Source organism: Botryllus schlosseri, chromosome 15 (genome assembly GCF_051294905.1).
Source record: "Botryllus schlosseri isolate E-star chromosome 15, Bs_hap1, whole genome shotgun sequence".
Lineage (NCBI taxonomy): Eukaryota > Metazoa > Chordata > Ascidiacea > Stolidobranchia > Styelidae > Botryllus > Botryllus schlosseri.
In genome coordinates this window covers 9,329,079-9,344,797 of record NC_137250.1, presented here as the reverse complement: position 1 = coordinate 9,344,797, position 15,719 = coordinate 9,329,079, and the positions used below count along the sequence as shown (strand labels likewise).

The 15,719-nt window shown below is 40.5% G+C and overlaps 1 long non-coding RNA gene across 1 annotated transcript; it reads left to right on the top strand.

Annotated features, from left to right (window-relative positions):
- The first annotated feature begins 633 nt into the window (after positions 1-633).
- Positions 634-4,349, top strand: LOC145458049 (uncharacterized). Its single transcript, XR_013921059.1, has 3 exons — positions 634-998; positions 2,304-2,478; positions 4,081-4,349. It is a non-coding gene; the product is annotated as an uncharacterized LOC145458049 (long non-coding RNA).
- Positions 4,350-15,719: the final 11,370 nt, after the last annotated feature.

Below are 15,719 nucleotides of genomic sequence, written 5' to 3'. Positions count from 1 at the left end.
ATAATTTTAAAGTGTATTATAGGATGTTCCTTTATGGAATGTGAGATCGCTGAATTTGTGGCTGAAAACTATATAGTTGTGCCTATGCTAATGAATATTTGCATCCCATTGACTGGCATATTTATTATCGTATTTGTTGTAATTTTGTGTTGTGTCCACAACAACATTAACCATTGATACTAATCGAGGCTTTCGGTAAACATGTCAAAATGTATGGCTTTAATATTAGTTTAATGTTAGAGTATTCTAGGAGCAATCATTATAGTTAACCGAACTTTAACCTCAGCCTAATTTAATGATACCACAACGCTAAACCAATTATAAACTACATGAATTTTAACAGGTTCATGGGGAAGACGGGTTGTCGCAATGTCACCGTGCAACATACTTAAAATGCTTACTTGTAACTTGCAATATAACGATAAGTTATAATTTACATATAGCTTATCTATATGATATCTTGAAATCCCTGGTAAGAAATAGTAGTCGCAAAAATTATAGTCGCATTTAGCTCATCGGATATGTTGCACGTTCCTCGTCATGTATTAATATGAAAGTTTAAAATGGGTGAAAGTAGATAATTATTCCATTTGAATTTTCACTTCTCAGACGTTGAGTTGACATTGATCTTTAGATATTTCGCCCATTACCTTCCAATAAGTATATTGCGCACGGCAACATTGTGCCGACATTCACAAAATATATTGCACGACAATAACATTGCCTACATTACAGCGACATTCACAAAGTAGATGGGCCCTAGGGAAAACTGATTGCTGAGTCATGTTGTCGTAAATGAGAAAGCACACTATAGACCCTTATTATCAATGGATTCTTCATACGGTTGAGGCAGGGGCATACCTGGGTCTACGTATACAACATTGCTTCATTTTTAGCAGGAGTCTAAATATTGAACAGGCAATGTTATATAGTACTTTTCAACTTCGGAGCAACGCATTGCAGTCGTGGATTGTCCATGGATTAAGAAGTTGAATCATGTAAGTTGGAGTGATGAGCTACGAGGAATTATTATTGTTCATGTTCAATAATCAGTGATTAAATTAGCCTGAAAAAAGTGTCATAAATGATGCGCAAATAGACTCTGTGACGGGGGCTCCCGATCAGGATTTCGCCAGTGGTGCTCAAAATTGCTGCATGATATTTTGATATTGTAACTCTACGACTCGATGTCTCGTTGAATCCAAGTGTGCCATAATTCACAGTGACGCTAATCTGGTATGCATGATTTCTATAGATATCTCAGGTTGGCCGCATTACTTCTGTTCTGATTAGTAGGGCTTGGCAAAATCGAGCACCTGAGTGATTGATTCTGAATCTGGTGTTAAGTGTCAAGTATTCGATAATCACTCATTATGATGCTATAATCTTAACAGTATGAGTATTATGGAAAGTTGAAAACGTATCTTTTATGTTTCCACTAAGAACATACAATTATGCCGTGCAAGTTTTACATCACACTAAATTACAGATATTTTGGTGTATTTTTGACCGATACCTATTTTATTGCACTTTGTGACTATGCTGTGGGTTAATCATGACTTCACAGATATGTCATTTCAACTAAAGTGAATAGCTTTGTACTACGTATTTTGTATGCTACTTATGCATTGGAAAATAGTATCAAAAATATAATTTTATTTGATAACAGTACTCTTGGTGGCAAATAGCGTATAATTTCAGAGGGCCTACCTGAAAAAGTCATCTACTTGGCTCGAATCAATAGAATTAATGGTGACCAGTGAACTCGGCCCATGGTGACTTTGTCAATACAAATTATTATAAATTTCGTGAATTGTATTAATAATTGAAGGCAATGGCGAATTGGTGGTGGTGGATATGTCGTGTGAATGTTATTCCCGCAGGGGGCGGTATCGTATGTCGGATGTATAAAATGTTATATTAGACATACGGAGCTGTATAATGTTGACAAAGAGTGCAGAACGTCAAGGATCAGATCGCACATGGCGAATTCGGTGTATCCCAAGATTAGGGTGGGAAGGGCTTAGGTTTAGGCTGAGTTCACCTCTGAAGGCCGAGCTCACCGAAGGCCGAGTTCAATGGGCCGAATTCACCATGGCCCGAGTTTCACTGGTAATCGAATTATTACTCGATTTAGATTCGAGTACTCATGTACCCAGCCCTACTGATTAGTGAGTAGAATGTGCGAATAGCCAAGCTTGTACACCATTGTTTTTGTTTTTTAACAGGATGTTATAGATAACTGGCTTGAGATCTTGACAAATGCCTTCACTACACCTATTCTAATTATTTAAATTTTCTAGATCGACAATGTCTTCAATTAATGGCAACAACGTCAAGCAGGTTGTACGAAGAATGAGTTGTAGACTGGGGCCGACATCGTTTGGAAGAACTACTGCCACCTAGAACAAGCGTTGCTTTTACGCTACAAAATCGGTGGTGCATCATGCTCGGGAAAAAGTCAAAAAGCAATTGAAGGTATAAAACGTTGAATACACTATTTGGAAACCAGAGGTAGACAAAGTAATCATCTTTTGTACTGAAGTGGAAGTAACGGCATGAATTTATACACACGTATATGTAACAAGTTACAGGGTGTGTCAAATCTATTTGAAATACAAGTAGAAAATTAAGTGCTGAAATATGCTCAAGTAATTACTTTCAAAAAGTAGATTTGGTCGATGTGTTGCATACGATTGCCCAACATATGAACATGCGACACAATAAAAACGACAGTCGAGCATGGAACACTTTATCATGCGTCACCTAACCCAAGCCTAAATTCAACCGTAACCCGTAATTTAACTCGCATGCTCATGTGTCGCATCCTATAATGTCTCATGCTTGTATGTCCACAGACCGTTGCATACTCAATAGTTGGTGGGGTGATCAAAGTAATCATTGTTTGCACTTGAGTAGAAGTAGTAGCAACGCTGTTAACTTTTACTCCAGTATAGGCTAATTAGCGATTCACAAGGCTTCCAAACAAAGATGGTCAGAGTAGTCGTCGTTAGTACTGAAGTATCAATAGCGATTTACAAGACATCAAACTACCTTTCAAGTGTAAGTAGAAAGTGAAGTTCGGAAAAGTAGGCTACTGGGGTGAGTAGTTTCGAAAAGTGGACGAAGTCCAAATGTCGAGACTTATGGCATGTAGTCGTAGGTGCATGCTTCTGAACAGAGATGGTCAAAAACGTAGTTGTTTTCAGCACTCAAGTAGAAGTATTTGTAGTGTCATCAATGGAGTAGAAGTGGTAGTAACGCCATGTATTTCCACTCTGGTACAAGCAGTGATTTACAAGACTTGTCAAAACTACTTTATGTGAAAGCATAATTTCTGAAAAATACTCAAGTATGTCCTTTAGATGTTTCCAGGGTTGTAACCAAGTCACAAGTCAATCTCACCTATATAGTTTTGACTCGAGTAAAGTCGAGTCATTTTCAATTCACCACCGAGTCGAGTCCAAGTCAGCGAGTATAGGTCAAGTCCGAGTCATGCTGTTATGACTCGAGTCCAAGTCATTGCGTTGACTGCTCAGTTTCCTGTTAAATTCTTGTTTAATCCACTTTTTATAACTTCGTTTGGTGATATCAACGGTTCGCATTTATAATATAGGCTACAAATTTTCTTCACATTCAACGGTTTTTGGTCGCATTTTAAGTACCGCTACCATTAGACGAAATACCAATAGTGTGGTTACTTTACTGTTTTTCGAAATTACAATGTAATATCGGTCTGAGTCTCGAGTCTATGACCGTAGTCATTGCATAGATTGAATCGAGTCGAGTCATTTCCGAATTTTGAGAAAATGACTCGAGTCATCAGAAAAGCGCAACTTGAGTGCAGTTATTACAATTACAACCCTAGGTGTTGCTACAAGTTAATTTGATTGGCGTGTTGCATACTCCGTATCGCTAGTTCAGAAGCTATCCACACTCGAGTACAAATAGAAGTAGCGATTTACAAGACAAATCACAATTAATGCAAGTGGAAATATATAATGGAGTCTGACACATATTTCATGTGCTATGAAGAGTGGATCTACAAACTATTTGCTGACATTGTTTTATGTGCTTCAGGCGAAACAAGGACTGAGAAGAAACCTGTTGTTGCAACCAAGTTTATTGCCAAAGACGAATACGCGCTCGCGCTCTTAACATTATGCGGTGCAACCGATGCATCATTTTACGTCTTGCAATGGTAGTTTCTACTTATGATTGCTTAGGTCTGTTTTTAATTGTCTTTACAGTTGTCCTTTGTCAAATTACTGTGACACGTTTCTTTCAAATTTCTCATATGCCCCTCAATTGGAATGTTTGTCATGTTAGAACTAGTTGCTGTTACCAAGATTCATGTGACACATTTATTTCATATATTTGTAATTTTGTGATCGAATTTTCACCTAATCTTTATATACTTTGTTAAATAATAATAGTTCATTATGTTGTACTTGTAATTTGCAATTTTCCAGTAATCCAACATGAACAGTTTGTGAGCTTATATGATGTTGGATTTCATGTAGTTGGAGCAGGTATCGAAGTGGAGGAGGTCATCATGGAAATCACGGAGTATGGCGTCCATAGGGAGTGGCATCACGTCCACAGTACGTGGACTGGCGTCAATAGGGAGTGGCGTCACGTCCACAGTATGTGGACTGGCGTCAATAGGGAGTGGCGTCGCGTCCACAGTACGTGAACTGGCGTCCATAGGGAGTGGCGTTACGTCCACAGTACGTGAACTGGCGTCCATGGGGAGTGGCGTCACGTCCACAGTACGTCAGGCGCGTCCATAGGGAACCACGTGACGTCCAGGCTAGGTCAGCCGCGTCCATGAGGGGTCGCTTCATGTCCACAACACGTCATTGCGGACGTACTCAGAGGGCAGACAGGACGTCTCTAGTTGTCGACAAACCCACTCCAGGGAGGTGACGGCCGTAAGTTACCGGACGTCCTGCCGGCAATTCCACCGGAAGTCAACTGGACATCGAGTGTTTGCTGGGCTTCGAGCTAGCCCATTATTATTTATAACTTTGTTAAACCATGTTATTTCGCCATTCCCAGAAAATAATGCGCTATTGAAATGATATCAGTATCGCTCACGCGTACGAGGCCATACTAAAAAATATCTTCCGTGAGGCGCACGTGATTGTGAATTCTTATTTCTTCACGGAGCGCAATAGTTACCTTTGTGGGGCGCACTTGTACCTCGATTTCAGACTTCAGTGATAACACTATTTGGCCCTGACAATGTTACATCTTAATTTTCACGAATATGCGCGCCTGCGTGGTCCATTGGACAACAGTGCGCATCAACCATAAAAAAAAACATCATTTCTGATTTTTTGTGCGCAGAGTAGATTTTCTGTGCGCAGACACCGTTTCAGCACTGCGCATTTGCGCACGTGCGGAGCTTAGAGGGAACATTGATCTTGACTCGAGTCAAGTCAAGTTAATCGATTTTCGAAGGTGACTCAAGTCAAGTCACTCGTTTTTTGGAGGTGACTCGAGTCGAGTCAAGTCACGAGTCGAGTCACAATTCAAGTCAAATTGAATTTTCGAAGTATGAGTAATGATTCAAAGTCATTACATTTTGCTGGATGAGTGAAAGACATATGTATTGGTCATATATCTTGAATCAAATACCAAGTATAAAGTCAAATAATCGCTCACTCAGACGTAGAGCAGCTAATATAATACGTGAGCCAAAATAGAGGATCGAATACGAAGAGTCGAGAAGTTAAAACAAATTGATATGCTATAATACACTACCCATCTACACATCCGTGAGAAAATAAACGCATGAACTATGTTTGTTCGATCCAATAAATAATACAAGGGGGAGCGAGTGGCGCAGTGTGCCGAACGACACCAATGGTTGTTGGTTCGAGTCTCGGCTCTACCCAGTTTCTATGTGTCGGAGGCTTATCTGGGTTCCTCATCGCCGACCTCACTACGATTGCAGTGACTTAGAAAGCCCAGAAAGTACAGTGAGCCGAGCTGGAAAGACGGCAGCAGAGATCCGATGAATGAATGCGTATGGAAGAGAGAGAGAGAGACTGGTTCGTGGAAGAGAGAGCAATTCTCCAAGAAAAATGCATTGAACTGTTGAAATTGCCATTGTGCCATTGTCGTGGAGCACAAAGCCTCATAAAGGCCTCTGCACACTGAGCTCGCGACCCGATAAAACGAGAGAATCGCGCCTGTCTACGACTGGACCATGCAGACCGGAGTCGCCGGCAACTCGCAACATGCCGTCTGCGACAGGGTTGCGCAACTCCGCGACAAAGTTGAAAATTTTCAACTTTGTCGCGAGTTGCGAGCGACTGGTCAGCAGTTACTGATTGTTAGCTCTATGTCACCGCAATAGTTTGTCCGGGTATTGCGTGTTTTGGCATCTATAATTGTTTCCTCATTGAATTTAGACTGATTTGAGGTCATTTTAAAACTTGAAGCTTAACTGCAAGAGCGCATTCTACTGTATGTACGCAGTACCGGTACTTGGTAATTACCAAATGCCAACCAGCTCCAGCAGTACCGATACCGCGAATCTCTCAGTCATTGTATGTCTACAGGTGGATTTATTATATATATACCCTGTCTGGTTCATTTTAACCTGTACAGTAGGGCTGTTCAAAAATAACTTTTTTTCCCCGATTCAAGCAGGTCACCTCTTAAATCATCAGGTTGCAGTAGAAAACCTTGCTCACCAAATTTCACTCGATTCCAACCAGTAACGGCTTCCGCAGACCCAATTAAAATTTTTAATTTATTATGGAAAATTAAAAAAAAAATTTCCCAAATTTTTCTGCCAACCCCATGAAATTGTTGAGCTGTCTTCAAAGACGTTACAATACAAATTTGAGTCAATTCCGACCAGTAGAAGCGGAGTTATGTGAGTTTTTCGATGATAATCCTCGGATTATCCTTGATCGGTGATAATCCGCGATTTATCAACGAAAAACTTACATAACTCCGCTTCTACTGGTCGGAATTGACTCAAATTTGTTTTGTAACGTCTTTGAAGACAGCTCAACAATTTCATGGGGTTGGCAGAAAAATTTGGGAAATTTTTTTTTTAATTTTCCATAATAAATTAAAAATTTTAATTGGGTCTGCGGAAGCCGTTACTGGTTGGAATCGAGTGAAATTTGGTGAGCAAGGTTTTCTACTGCAACCTGATGATTTAAGAGGTGACCGGCTTGAATCGAGGAAAAAAAGTTATTTTTGAACAGCCCTACTGTACAGACTGTACAATGTACATTGGTTGGAAACTGGGTTAAGCAGGTACATATAATCGTGGTATGTCATGGGTTCACTGATGTATATTTCAGATATCGGTACATCTCAGAACACGACGTCTGAAAATCTTTTTGTTGACTAGGTAGCAGCAGTGTAACTCTTGATGTTAGATTTCGTCTATTCTCCTCTTTATCAGACTTCGGTACGAATTGTAATGGCTAATATTATAAGTCAGAAATGGACTATGCATCATTATGGAGAATGAATCAACCAGGCCTACGGATCAGTTTCCATGCTTGATAACTGAGGGCGAATCGAAGATTGAAAAGGAAAGAATCCCAGAGTTATATTTGAATATTGTCAAGACTCAATTCATTTACAATAAAATTATAATGCGTTTGCATGTTGTTCTCTATCATATCGAGAAATTAATGTATGAGTGCTTGACAGTTGATGCAGTCACTGAGGCAGTGGAATACAGAAAGGCTTGGTGTTTGTAGCCATAATAGGCTACAGCTAGAACTCTAGAAATTTGGATCGGCAACCGGAAATAGCGCCTTTAACTGGGTCACCCAGATTATGCGTTTTCAGCATTGAAATATGATATTGGTTCGTGTGTGCATATAAGACGTCATCTTATTCATTGACAAACCCATGTATACCCATCGAAATATTCATTTTGCGATCTATCGGGAGCTGTGCAATGTGTATCCATTGCGAGACTTCGGACAGAACGCGCAAGAGCTGTAGTTGCCGCTTGTGGGCACTGCCGGGACCAGTGTGCATTGCTTCGCGACTTACGACTCGCAACTCGCAACGCGCAACTCGCGATGTTGCGTCGCGAGGTCAGTGTGCAGTAGGGTTGTTCAGATTTGAAAAATTGTCAGGAAACTCCGATGCTTATGACCCAAATGAAGGTTTAGTACATAAAAACACTTTTATGAGCAATTTTGGTCATCTTCGTCGTGATCTTCTATCCCCGAAACCCCCCGGAAGATCCAAGGGGCAATTCTCCTTACTACTGGATATGCAATGTTGACCACGTCACCGGTTTATAGCTTTTGTGACGTTATCAGTTGAAAACGGCCGTGTAGAGATGATATATTGCAATAAAATAGCCATGATTTCAAAATTGTACTTAACTGCAGTCCCATAAAGGCCACATGCGTAACGATTTCACTCTGCACAACCTGTCTATCATGCTCATGGGAATCATGTATTGGTTGCACCATTGACAATGGCTTGTTTTGGATCGTACATTGAAGAAGCGCCGTTGGGTTGCAATTCGTGAACAAATACTGATATTCCCAGCTAGTTTTCAGCCATAAGATATTATTCAAAGGTATGTAATGTCAGTAATACTTTTTTCAACTTCAAATCATCTGTAAGATACCGAGTTATCTTATTTTATGGTAGACTGCAATTTAGTTGAAGAAGAATGCCTGAAACAATGCATCAACACAATGTTAAGCGCTTGCCTTATAGATATTCTTGTCATATTCCATACGTTGTCAACCTCTTCAACAGTTAGAAGGACACAGTCCTGCGTTGTGGTAGTTTCGGGGCAATTTTCTTTCAGATATGGCGGGTGTTGTAGAACCTCATCAAGAGTCGGTAACTTGGAGTGACTAATACACTCAGATAAATATCCTTCCGAATAGTGACCAGAATATCAGACCAAATAGTGGGCAGACCTGAATCTTGTTCATGTTTGGTCCGCAAAACCCATATCTGCTCTGTTTCAGACTTTCTTCTGCAACTAAATTGCAGTCTACCATAAAATAAGATAACTCGGTATTTTACAGATGATTTGAAGTTGAGCAAAGTATTACTGACATTACATACCTTTGAATAATACCTTATGGCTTAAAACTACTAGCTGGGAATATCAGTATTTGTTCACGAATTGCAACCCAACGGCGCTTCTTCAATGTACGATCCAAAACAAGCCGATGTCAATGGTGCAACCACTACAATTCAGGGGTCGCCAACTCAAAATAGGTCGCGGGCCACTTTTCCAAATTCCTGGAGGCCGCGGGCCGCATGACATCAATATCGATATAAAAGTAGGCAACGCAGCTCAACAACCACGTCTGATAACTCTACGTTATTACAACGCTGTGCTTTCTAACATAGGCGACGGTTATAGTCACCACAAAAGAACTAATATTTTATTGAACAAACACAAATACAACAAAAAGTATCATGATCATCAATGTCATTATATTTTGGACTATGAGCTGTACACGATACCTGACAATGACAACACTCTTTAGCCGCTAAAACAGGGGTGGCCAACATTTTTGTAATTCACGGCCGCATTTAGCGTACTCATGTAGCCTGCGGCCGCATACCGGTGGTTAGTTGTGATAAACTAGCTGGGGCCAAATACCCACGTTATCATGTCCATGTCCATTGCCGGTACACTCCGAACTAATCTATATGCACATATCGGCTTACTATGCGCACCAAATCGTTAGTAGTTATGTGGTAAAGAGCCACAGAGAACCAATCTGTAGTCGCGCGAAGCGCGAAAAAATTTTCATGTTCATGAGTGAATTTCGTCAATAAATATTAGTATAGTTTCACATATTACTATAAAATATTTATCCTTTCTCGGCCAATGTGATCAGATTCCCAGATACAGCTGATGCAGGGGGTATCTGCGAAAACTTGGGGTTGTTATTACAAGTGTCGACAGCCGAATAATTTTCCTTCTACTGCTGCAGATTGGCCACCCATGGATTGAAGAATCAATATTGGGGTTAGCTATACACGGTAGGCCTACTTGCTAGACAACTATCTCCTCGTAAAGCATGGTCTTTTGGAGCGCCCGAAGTCGTTTTGCAGGCGTCTCGGTCTTGGTAGTGGTGGGCCATTGCACGTCAAGGCAATATGCCCATTCGTACCAGCAAATTCTTCATCCATGGAATGATATTACCATGCCGAAGCCGTATCAACTAGTGAGCAATAGTGATAGTGGGCACATAGAATGGCTCACTTTGAAAAACAACAACATTATGTTTCAACTGAAATCAATTTTAGCGTTTCAACATGATTTACTAAGCGTTTTTCTGAATTTTTTTCAAATCAGGTCGCGTGTTGGAGACCCCTGCACTACATGATTCCCATGAGCATGATAGACAGTTTTTGCAGAGTGAAATCGTTATACATGTGGCCTTTATGGGACTGCAGTTAAGTACAATTCTGAAATCATGGCTATTTTATTGCAATATATTATCTCTACACAGCCGTTTTCAACTGATAACGTCACAAAAGCTATAAACCGGTGACGTGGTCAACATTGCATATCCAGTAGTAAGGAGAATTGCCCCGTGGATCTTTGGGGGGTTTTCGGGGATAGAAGATCACGACGAAGATGACCGAAATTGCTCATAAAAGTGTTTTTATGTACTAAACCTTCATTCGGGTCACAAGCATCGGAGTTTCCTTACAATTTTTCAAATCTGAACAACCCTAGTGTGCAGAGGCCTTAAGGCTATAAGCACAACTGTCGTATCTTGTCAATACAATACTATACAAGGGGATGATTGGGTAAGGTGGGCACTGCGCACTGTAAGCACTGAGCCGTCAAAGAAACAGATACGTTACTATTAGATTATTCTATTTCTAGCAGTGGCGGCTCGTGACAATATCGGGTGGTGGGGCAAGGGCTGCGAGCGACTTTTATCAACATGACGTCACAATGGCGTTTTCCAACGTAAAAAAGTAACTTTATGATGGTCACATGAATTTCCCGACAACAGTGATTTTAACGTAGGTGCCGCGAGAGGTTTGCCGGTGAGCCGTGACTTGAAGTGTGGTAACAAATGTTTTATTCATTTATTTTTAATCAAAGGATTATTTTACAAAATGTACGTGAACTAAGAATCGTCCCTATGCCACGAATCAAGTATCAGGTCATCCTTAGTAGCATGCGTTTTGATTTCATGGTAGAGTTATAGATTACGCAAATCGATAGACCCTAAAATCCGACCGTCACCCCAAATTCGAAATCCGGATCCAGTCCGGCCAGGTAAAAAAACATTGAAATCCTGCTCCTGCTCCTGAACCGGACTGTGGCCATCTCTGGTTACGACCAGGTGATAATAGGCAACCAAAGCGGAGGCACCCGGCGTACGATTGGATCAATAGACTGGACAACTTCTAGACCTCTCATTTTCGCTCTAAAGGCAACTGCGTAAACTACGTACGGAATAAAGATTCAATACGATTCATGTTCGCACTTGACTTGACCTGACTAATTCCAATGACTAGAACTCGAGAGATTGCGTAAGCCTAACTGGAAAGGTCAACGAGTTCGGACACATACGCAATTGTTATCTCATAGATTGGGCCTGTCATATTGAATCCAGAACATCAATTTGAATGGTCTTTGAAGAACTAAGGACAGCAGCCTCGGAACTTCGGTCTCGGAACAACGTAGGACATTTTGGCCTTGAAACTGGAGACTGTGACACTACACATACGGCTCACTGTCTATAAGTCTGCTGCGAAATCGCCGTTGGAAAATATATTAATATATAAATACATGAATAAAAGCCGTAACTTAGTATACTGTTACAAGAAATCATCGAGAAGTAGCATACGTAATCTCATAACCCATTCCGGTATGGTACACTGTCAAAATCAATGCAAACAGACGAACACCGAACTTTGAGTAAAATAGATCGAGGAATAGGCTGATCGAATGATCAGCTGTTAGCCGACATCGAAAATGAAATAGCTATCGCAATTGACAGGGGATTGTAAGCAAATGGTTTGAAGGCCACAATTTCACAGTGAAATGGACATTGGCGAACATAAAATTATGCGAATACTTGAATGCAAACCGAGAATCTTGGTTAGCTGTTTCATGCGATCATCGAGATATACCATTGGAAATATCATCACCGATCTCGTTATGGAACGCAGACTATAGATTAGCACAGACCGACACCGGCTTTTGCGTGAGATCCGCAATGACATAGGTAGGCTAAGTATCAGATCAGCGCGCATCTCTACCATACTCGACCTCGAAAACGAAATAACTGCCTCAATCATTGAGTGTCAACTTTAAGACTTGGCACCGCGTTCGATACTAAAATCAAGACATACCGTGTGAAAGCTCATGACAGATCTAGGTATGGAACATCGTTAAAATCAATAGAGACCAATAACGGCTTTTGCGTAAATTTGTTGGCGATAAATGAAGAGTCAGCTCTTACTCGACTTTGGAAACGAAATTACCACCCACATAGTTCAGTGACAAACTTAAAACTTGTTACATCGGTCGATACTAACACTTACCGTGCCAAATGTCATGACCGATCTCGGTATAGAACATCGTCAAAATCAATGGAGACCAATACCGGCTTTTGAGTAAAATCCGTTTGCTGTACTATGTACATGATAGATCAGCACACACTGAACTTCGGAAACGGAATTACTACCATTATCTTTAAGTAGCAAGCCTAAAACTTGGAGCAGTGTTAAATACTACCTTCACGACATATCATACCAAGTTTCAAGAATTATCATGGTGCGAAACACCGTCAAAATCGACCTATACCAGCAAAGGTCGACTCAACGCATATTACGGTAACCGAGTTCAGATATAGATACGATTGTTACATCACACCTTAGGGGCGAGTAGGCATATTTGCCCCGGTTGCTCGGCCATTTTACGAATAGGAGAGAGTAAATCACCGTTTCTTTATTGTGCGCGGCTTTGAGAGAATAGATAGTGAAAGCTTGTTATGAGCGCTACCGGGGCAAGCCCCGGCTAGGCATTCACAAAGCGAAAACACAGAAGAGAATTCGATTTTCGCAGAGACTTCGCTATGTATGGGCGTTTGCAAGCGAAAGCACAAGAAGAACGCGGGTTTCGCTGTGATCTCGGTATATATTGATTGCTGTGCGTCTATAAATGGTTAAATTGTTATTGAACAGAATTTTAGGTGGGGCAATGCCCCAGTTGCCCTATAGGACGAGCCGCCACTGATTTCTAGCACTTAAACGTAAGCTGTCATCATTTCCTTTTCGGTCAATTTATTTGTGATGTAACAAGTGGGATCAGTGAAAGGTACAATCAGTGTATGACTGGTTTCTCTCGGAAGTCACGCCGGCGTATCGCAATATATAATAATCGCAATAAACAGTATATATAGATCTAATCGACACCGCTTACTTGATGACTTGAAATTGACTCGTAAATTTTGCTCCGAGTCACGAGTCAATCCACATTTCTGAAGCGCCGAGTCAAGTCAAGTCAAGTCATTTTTGCAAAGTGACTCGAGTCAAGTCAAGTCATACGAAAAAGTTGACACGTGTCTGACTCGAGTCAAGTCATGACTCGAGTCATCCCAACACTGTGTCACACCGATAAGATTTATCAGCCTTATATGCCGGTGCGCACCTCAGAGGTGTGGTCTCCCGTCTTTTGTGGTCGCGACTCCATCTCCAATTTGAAAATGTTCCGTTACCCAGATCAAAATTTGACGAGCTCATTACTAAGAGAAGTCAGCACCTTCGCCCAGACTTACTCACGGGATATTTTGGAAGCTGATTACGTTCAACATCTTCACGAACCCCAGAATATAGGCAAACGAACTCCAGGTTTCTAACCACTATCTTTGAATAAAGCATTTAAATGGCCTTAACAATCTCTAGGAATATACCCTTCTCCTATAATTGCGATTATAATCAGGCTTATTTCAGTAAATGAAGGTTACTTATATTTTATTGCAGTTTTTGCGAGGGTGATAGGCCCATATTAAAAACGATAAATCTGACAGTAAATCGCGCGGAGCGCGAAGAAAGTATCATGTAACATATGTATTTCCAAAAATAATGTCATTATGTTGATTTCGGAAAAAAATACGAGCCTTCGCCAACTCGCCAAGCCTTCAAAATTCCGGACATTTAGGCATATTTTAAAAATTCCTCCCGGACGCAAGTTTGAACAGTGAAATTCCGGACGTATGGCAACCCTAATTTAGACGTCCCATATTTTAGTAGTCGATCAAAGATGGCTTCTTTCGAAATTGCAGGGCACATATTTGTGACACGAGAAGACGAATGGAGCCACGAATTCCTGCGATGTTGGAAGATTTGTTGCCATCATACATGATATATGTTCTACCCAGTCTTAAACGTGGCGGAGACTTCCGAAAACTACTTTCTACAATATGCCTAAAAAGTAATCAGTTTTGTATAGTCAGAAAACATAATAGCTCGAGTTAGTAGTGCAAGTAGGCCTAGGCAAAACCAGCCTGAGTACTCTAAAAAAATAGAAAGTACGGTATACTTACCTGGTCCCTGCTCATCATGATGGTATTTTTATTTCGTGATGTTTGAATGTAGTCGTCGAGACGAGTAGGCTACGGCCTGTAATTGGCCCGACAAATCGGTTGTGCTGACTGATGAAATGTCGTTGGAGAGAGAGAGATAGTTTTATTCGTCAACTATGAAATATAGTTTAGGCAATGTCCATAAAACATTCACATCCAATAATACATAGTTGAATATTTGCCCAAGTATATATTACACGGTATAGACTGCGAGTCCCGATATGACCGAAGTCTTCAAGGCCGGAGTCACCCAAGCATATTTGGCAGTATTAATATTAATAATATAATTTTTTTCTCTCAGTCGAGTATAGCAGAGGGCAACGAGTAACGAAATATTTAGGACAATGGTTCTCGGCCACCGGTACTGGTATGTGTCAACTTTGCCACACCAAGCATTACAATTTTAAACCTTTCTTGCAAAATGAACAAAAATGTTGTTAGTACAATGTACAAGTACATGTATAATTAAATAGTATATTCATATTGAAATGAACCCGAATATTTTCGGCTGACACTCGTCAGGGGTAATCGTCAGCAACTAGTAGAGAATTGGAAAGAACATTGTATATCAACAATCGTATCATAAAATATGACGTCACGATTGTTGATATACAATGTTCTTTCCAATTCTCTACTAGTTGCTGACGATTACCCCTGACGAGTGTCAGCCGAAAATATTCGGGTTCATTTCAATATGAATATACTATTTAATTGTATATTGAAGTTCTGTACCTCCAAGAAGCTCTTCAAGTACATGTATAATCGTACGAACTTCAGAAGTCAAACATGCCAATCCAACAACAGCTTTCTACTTTTACAAAAGCCCGAGTCTAAAAAGTTAAAGACTGTCAAGTGAAAGTAGACGCAGTCTGAACTCATATAACCATCGGTTCGGTTTATTAGCAATTTTTATCAGTTCAATACACCACAAAAATTGCGATACAATGAAAAGACAGGAAGGTGTCGAAACGACTTGGAGTAGTCTTTGAAATCAGACACCCACCTTGGCCTAGGCGACGTAAAGAGGAGACATGCACACTGAATGAAAAGTAAAATGAGATAAAATAGGAAACCACGTGAGTAAAGCCTATAATCAGTAGTGGAAGTTGTTAAAACCCACTCCCAGAA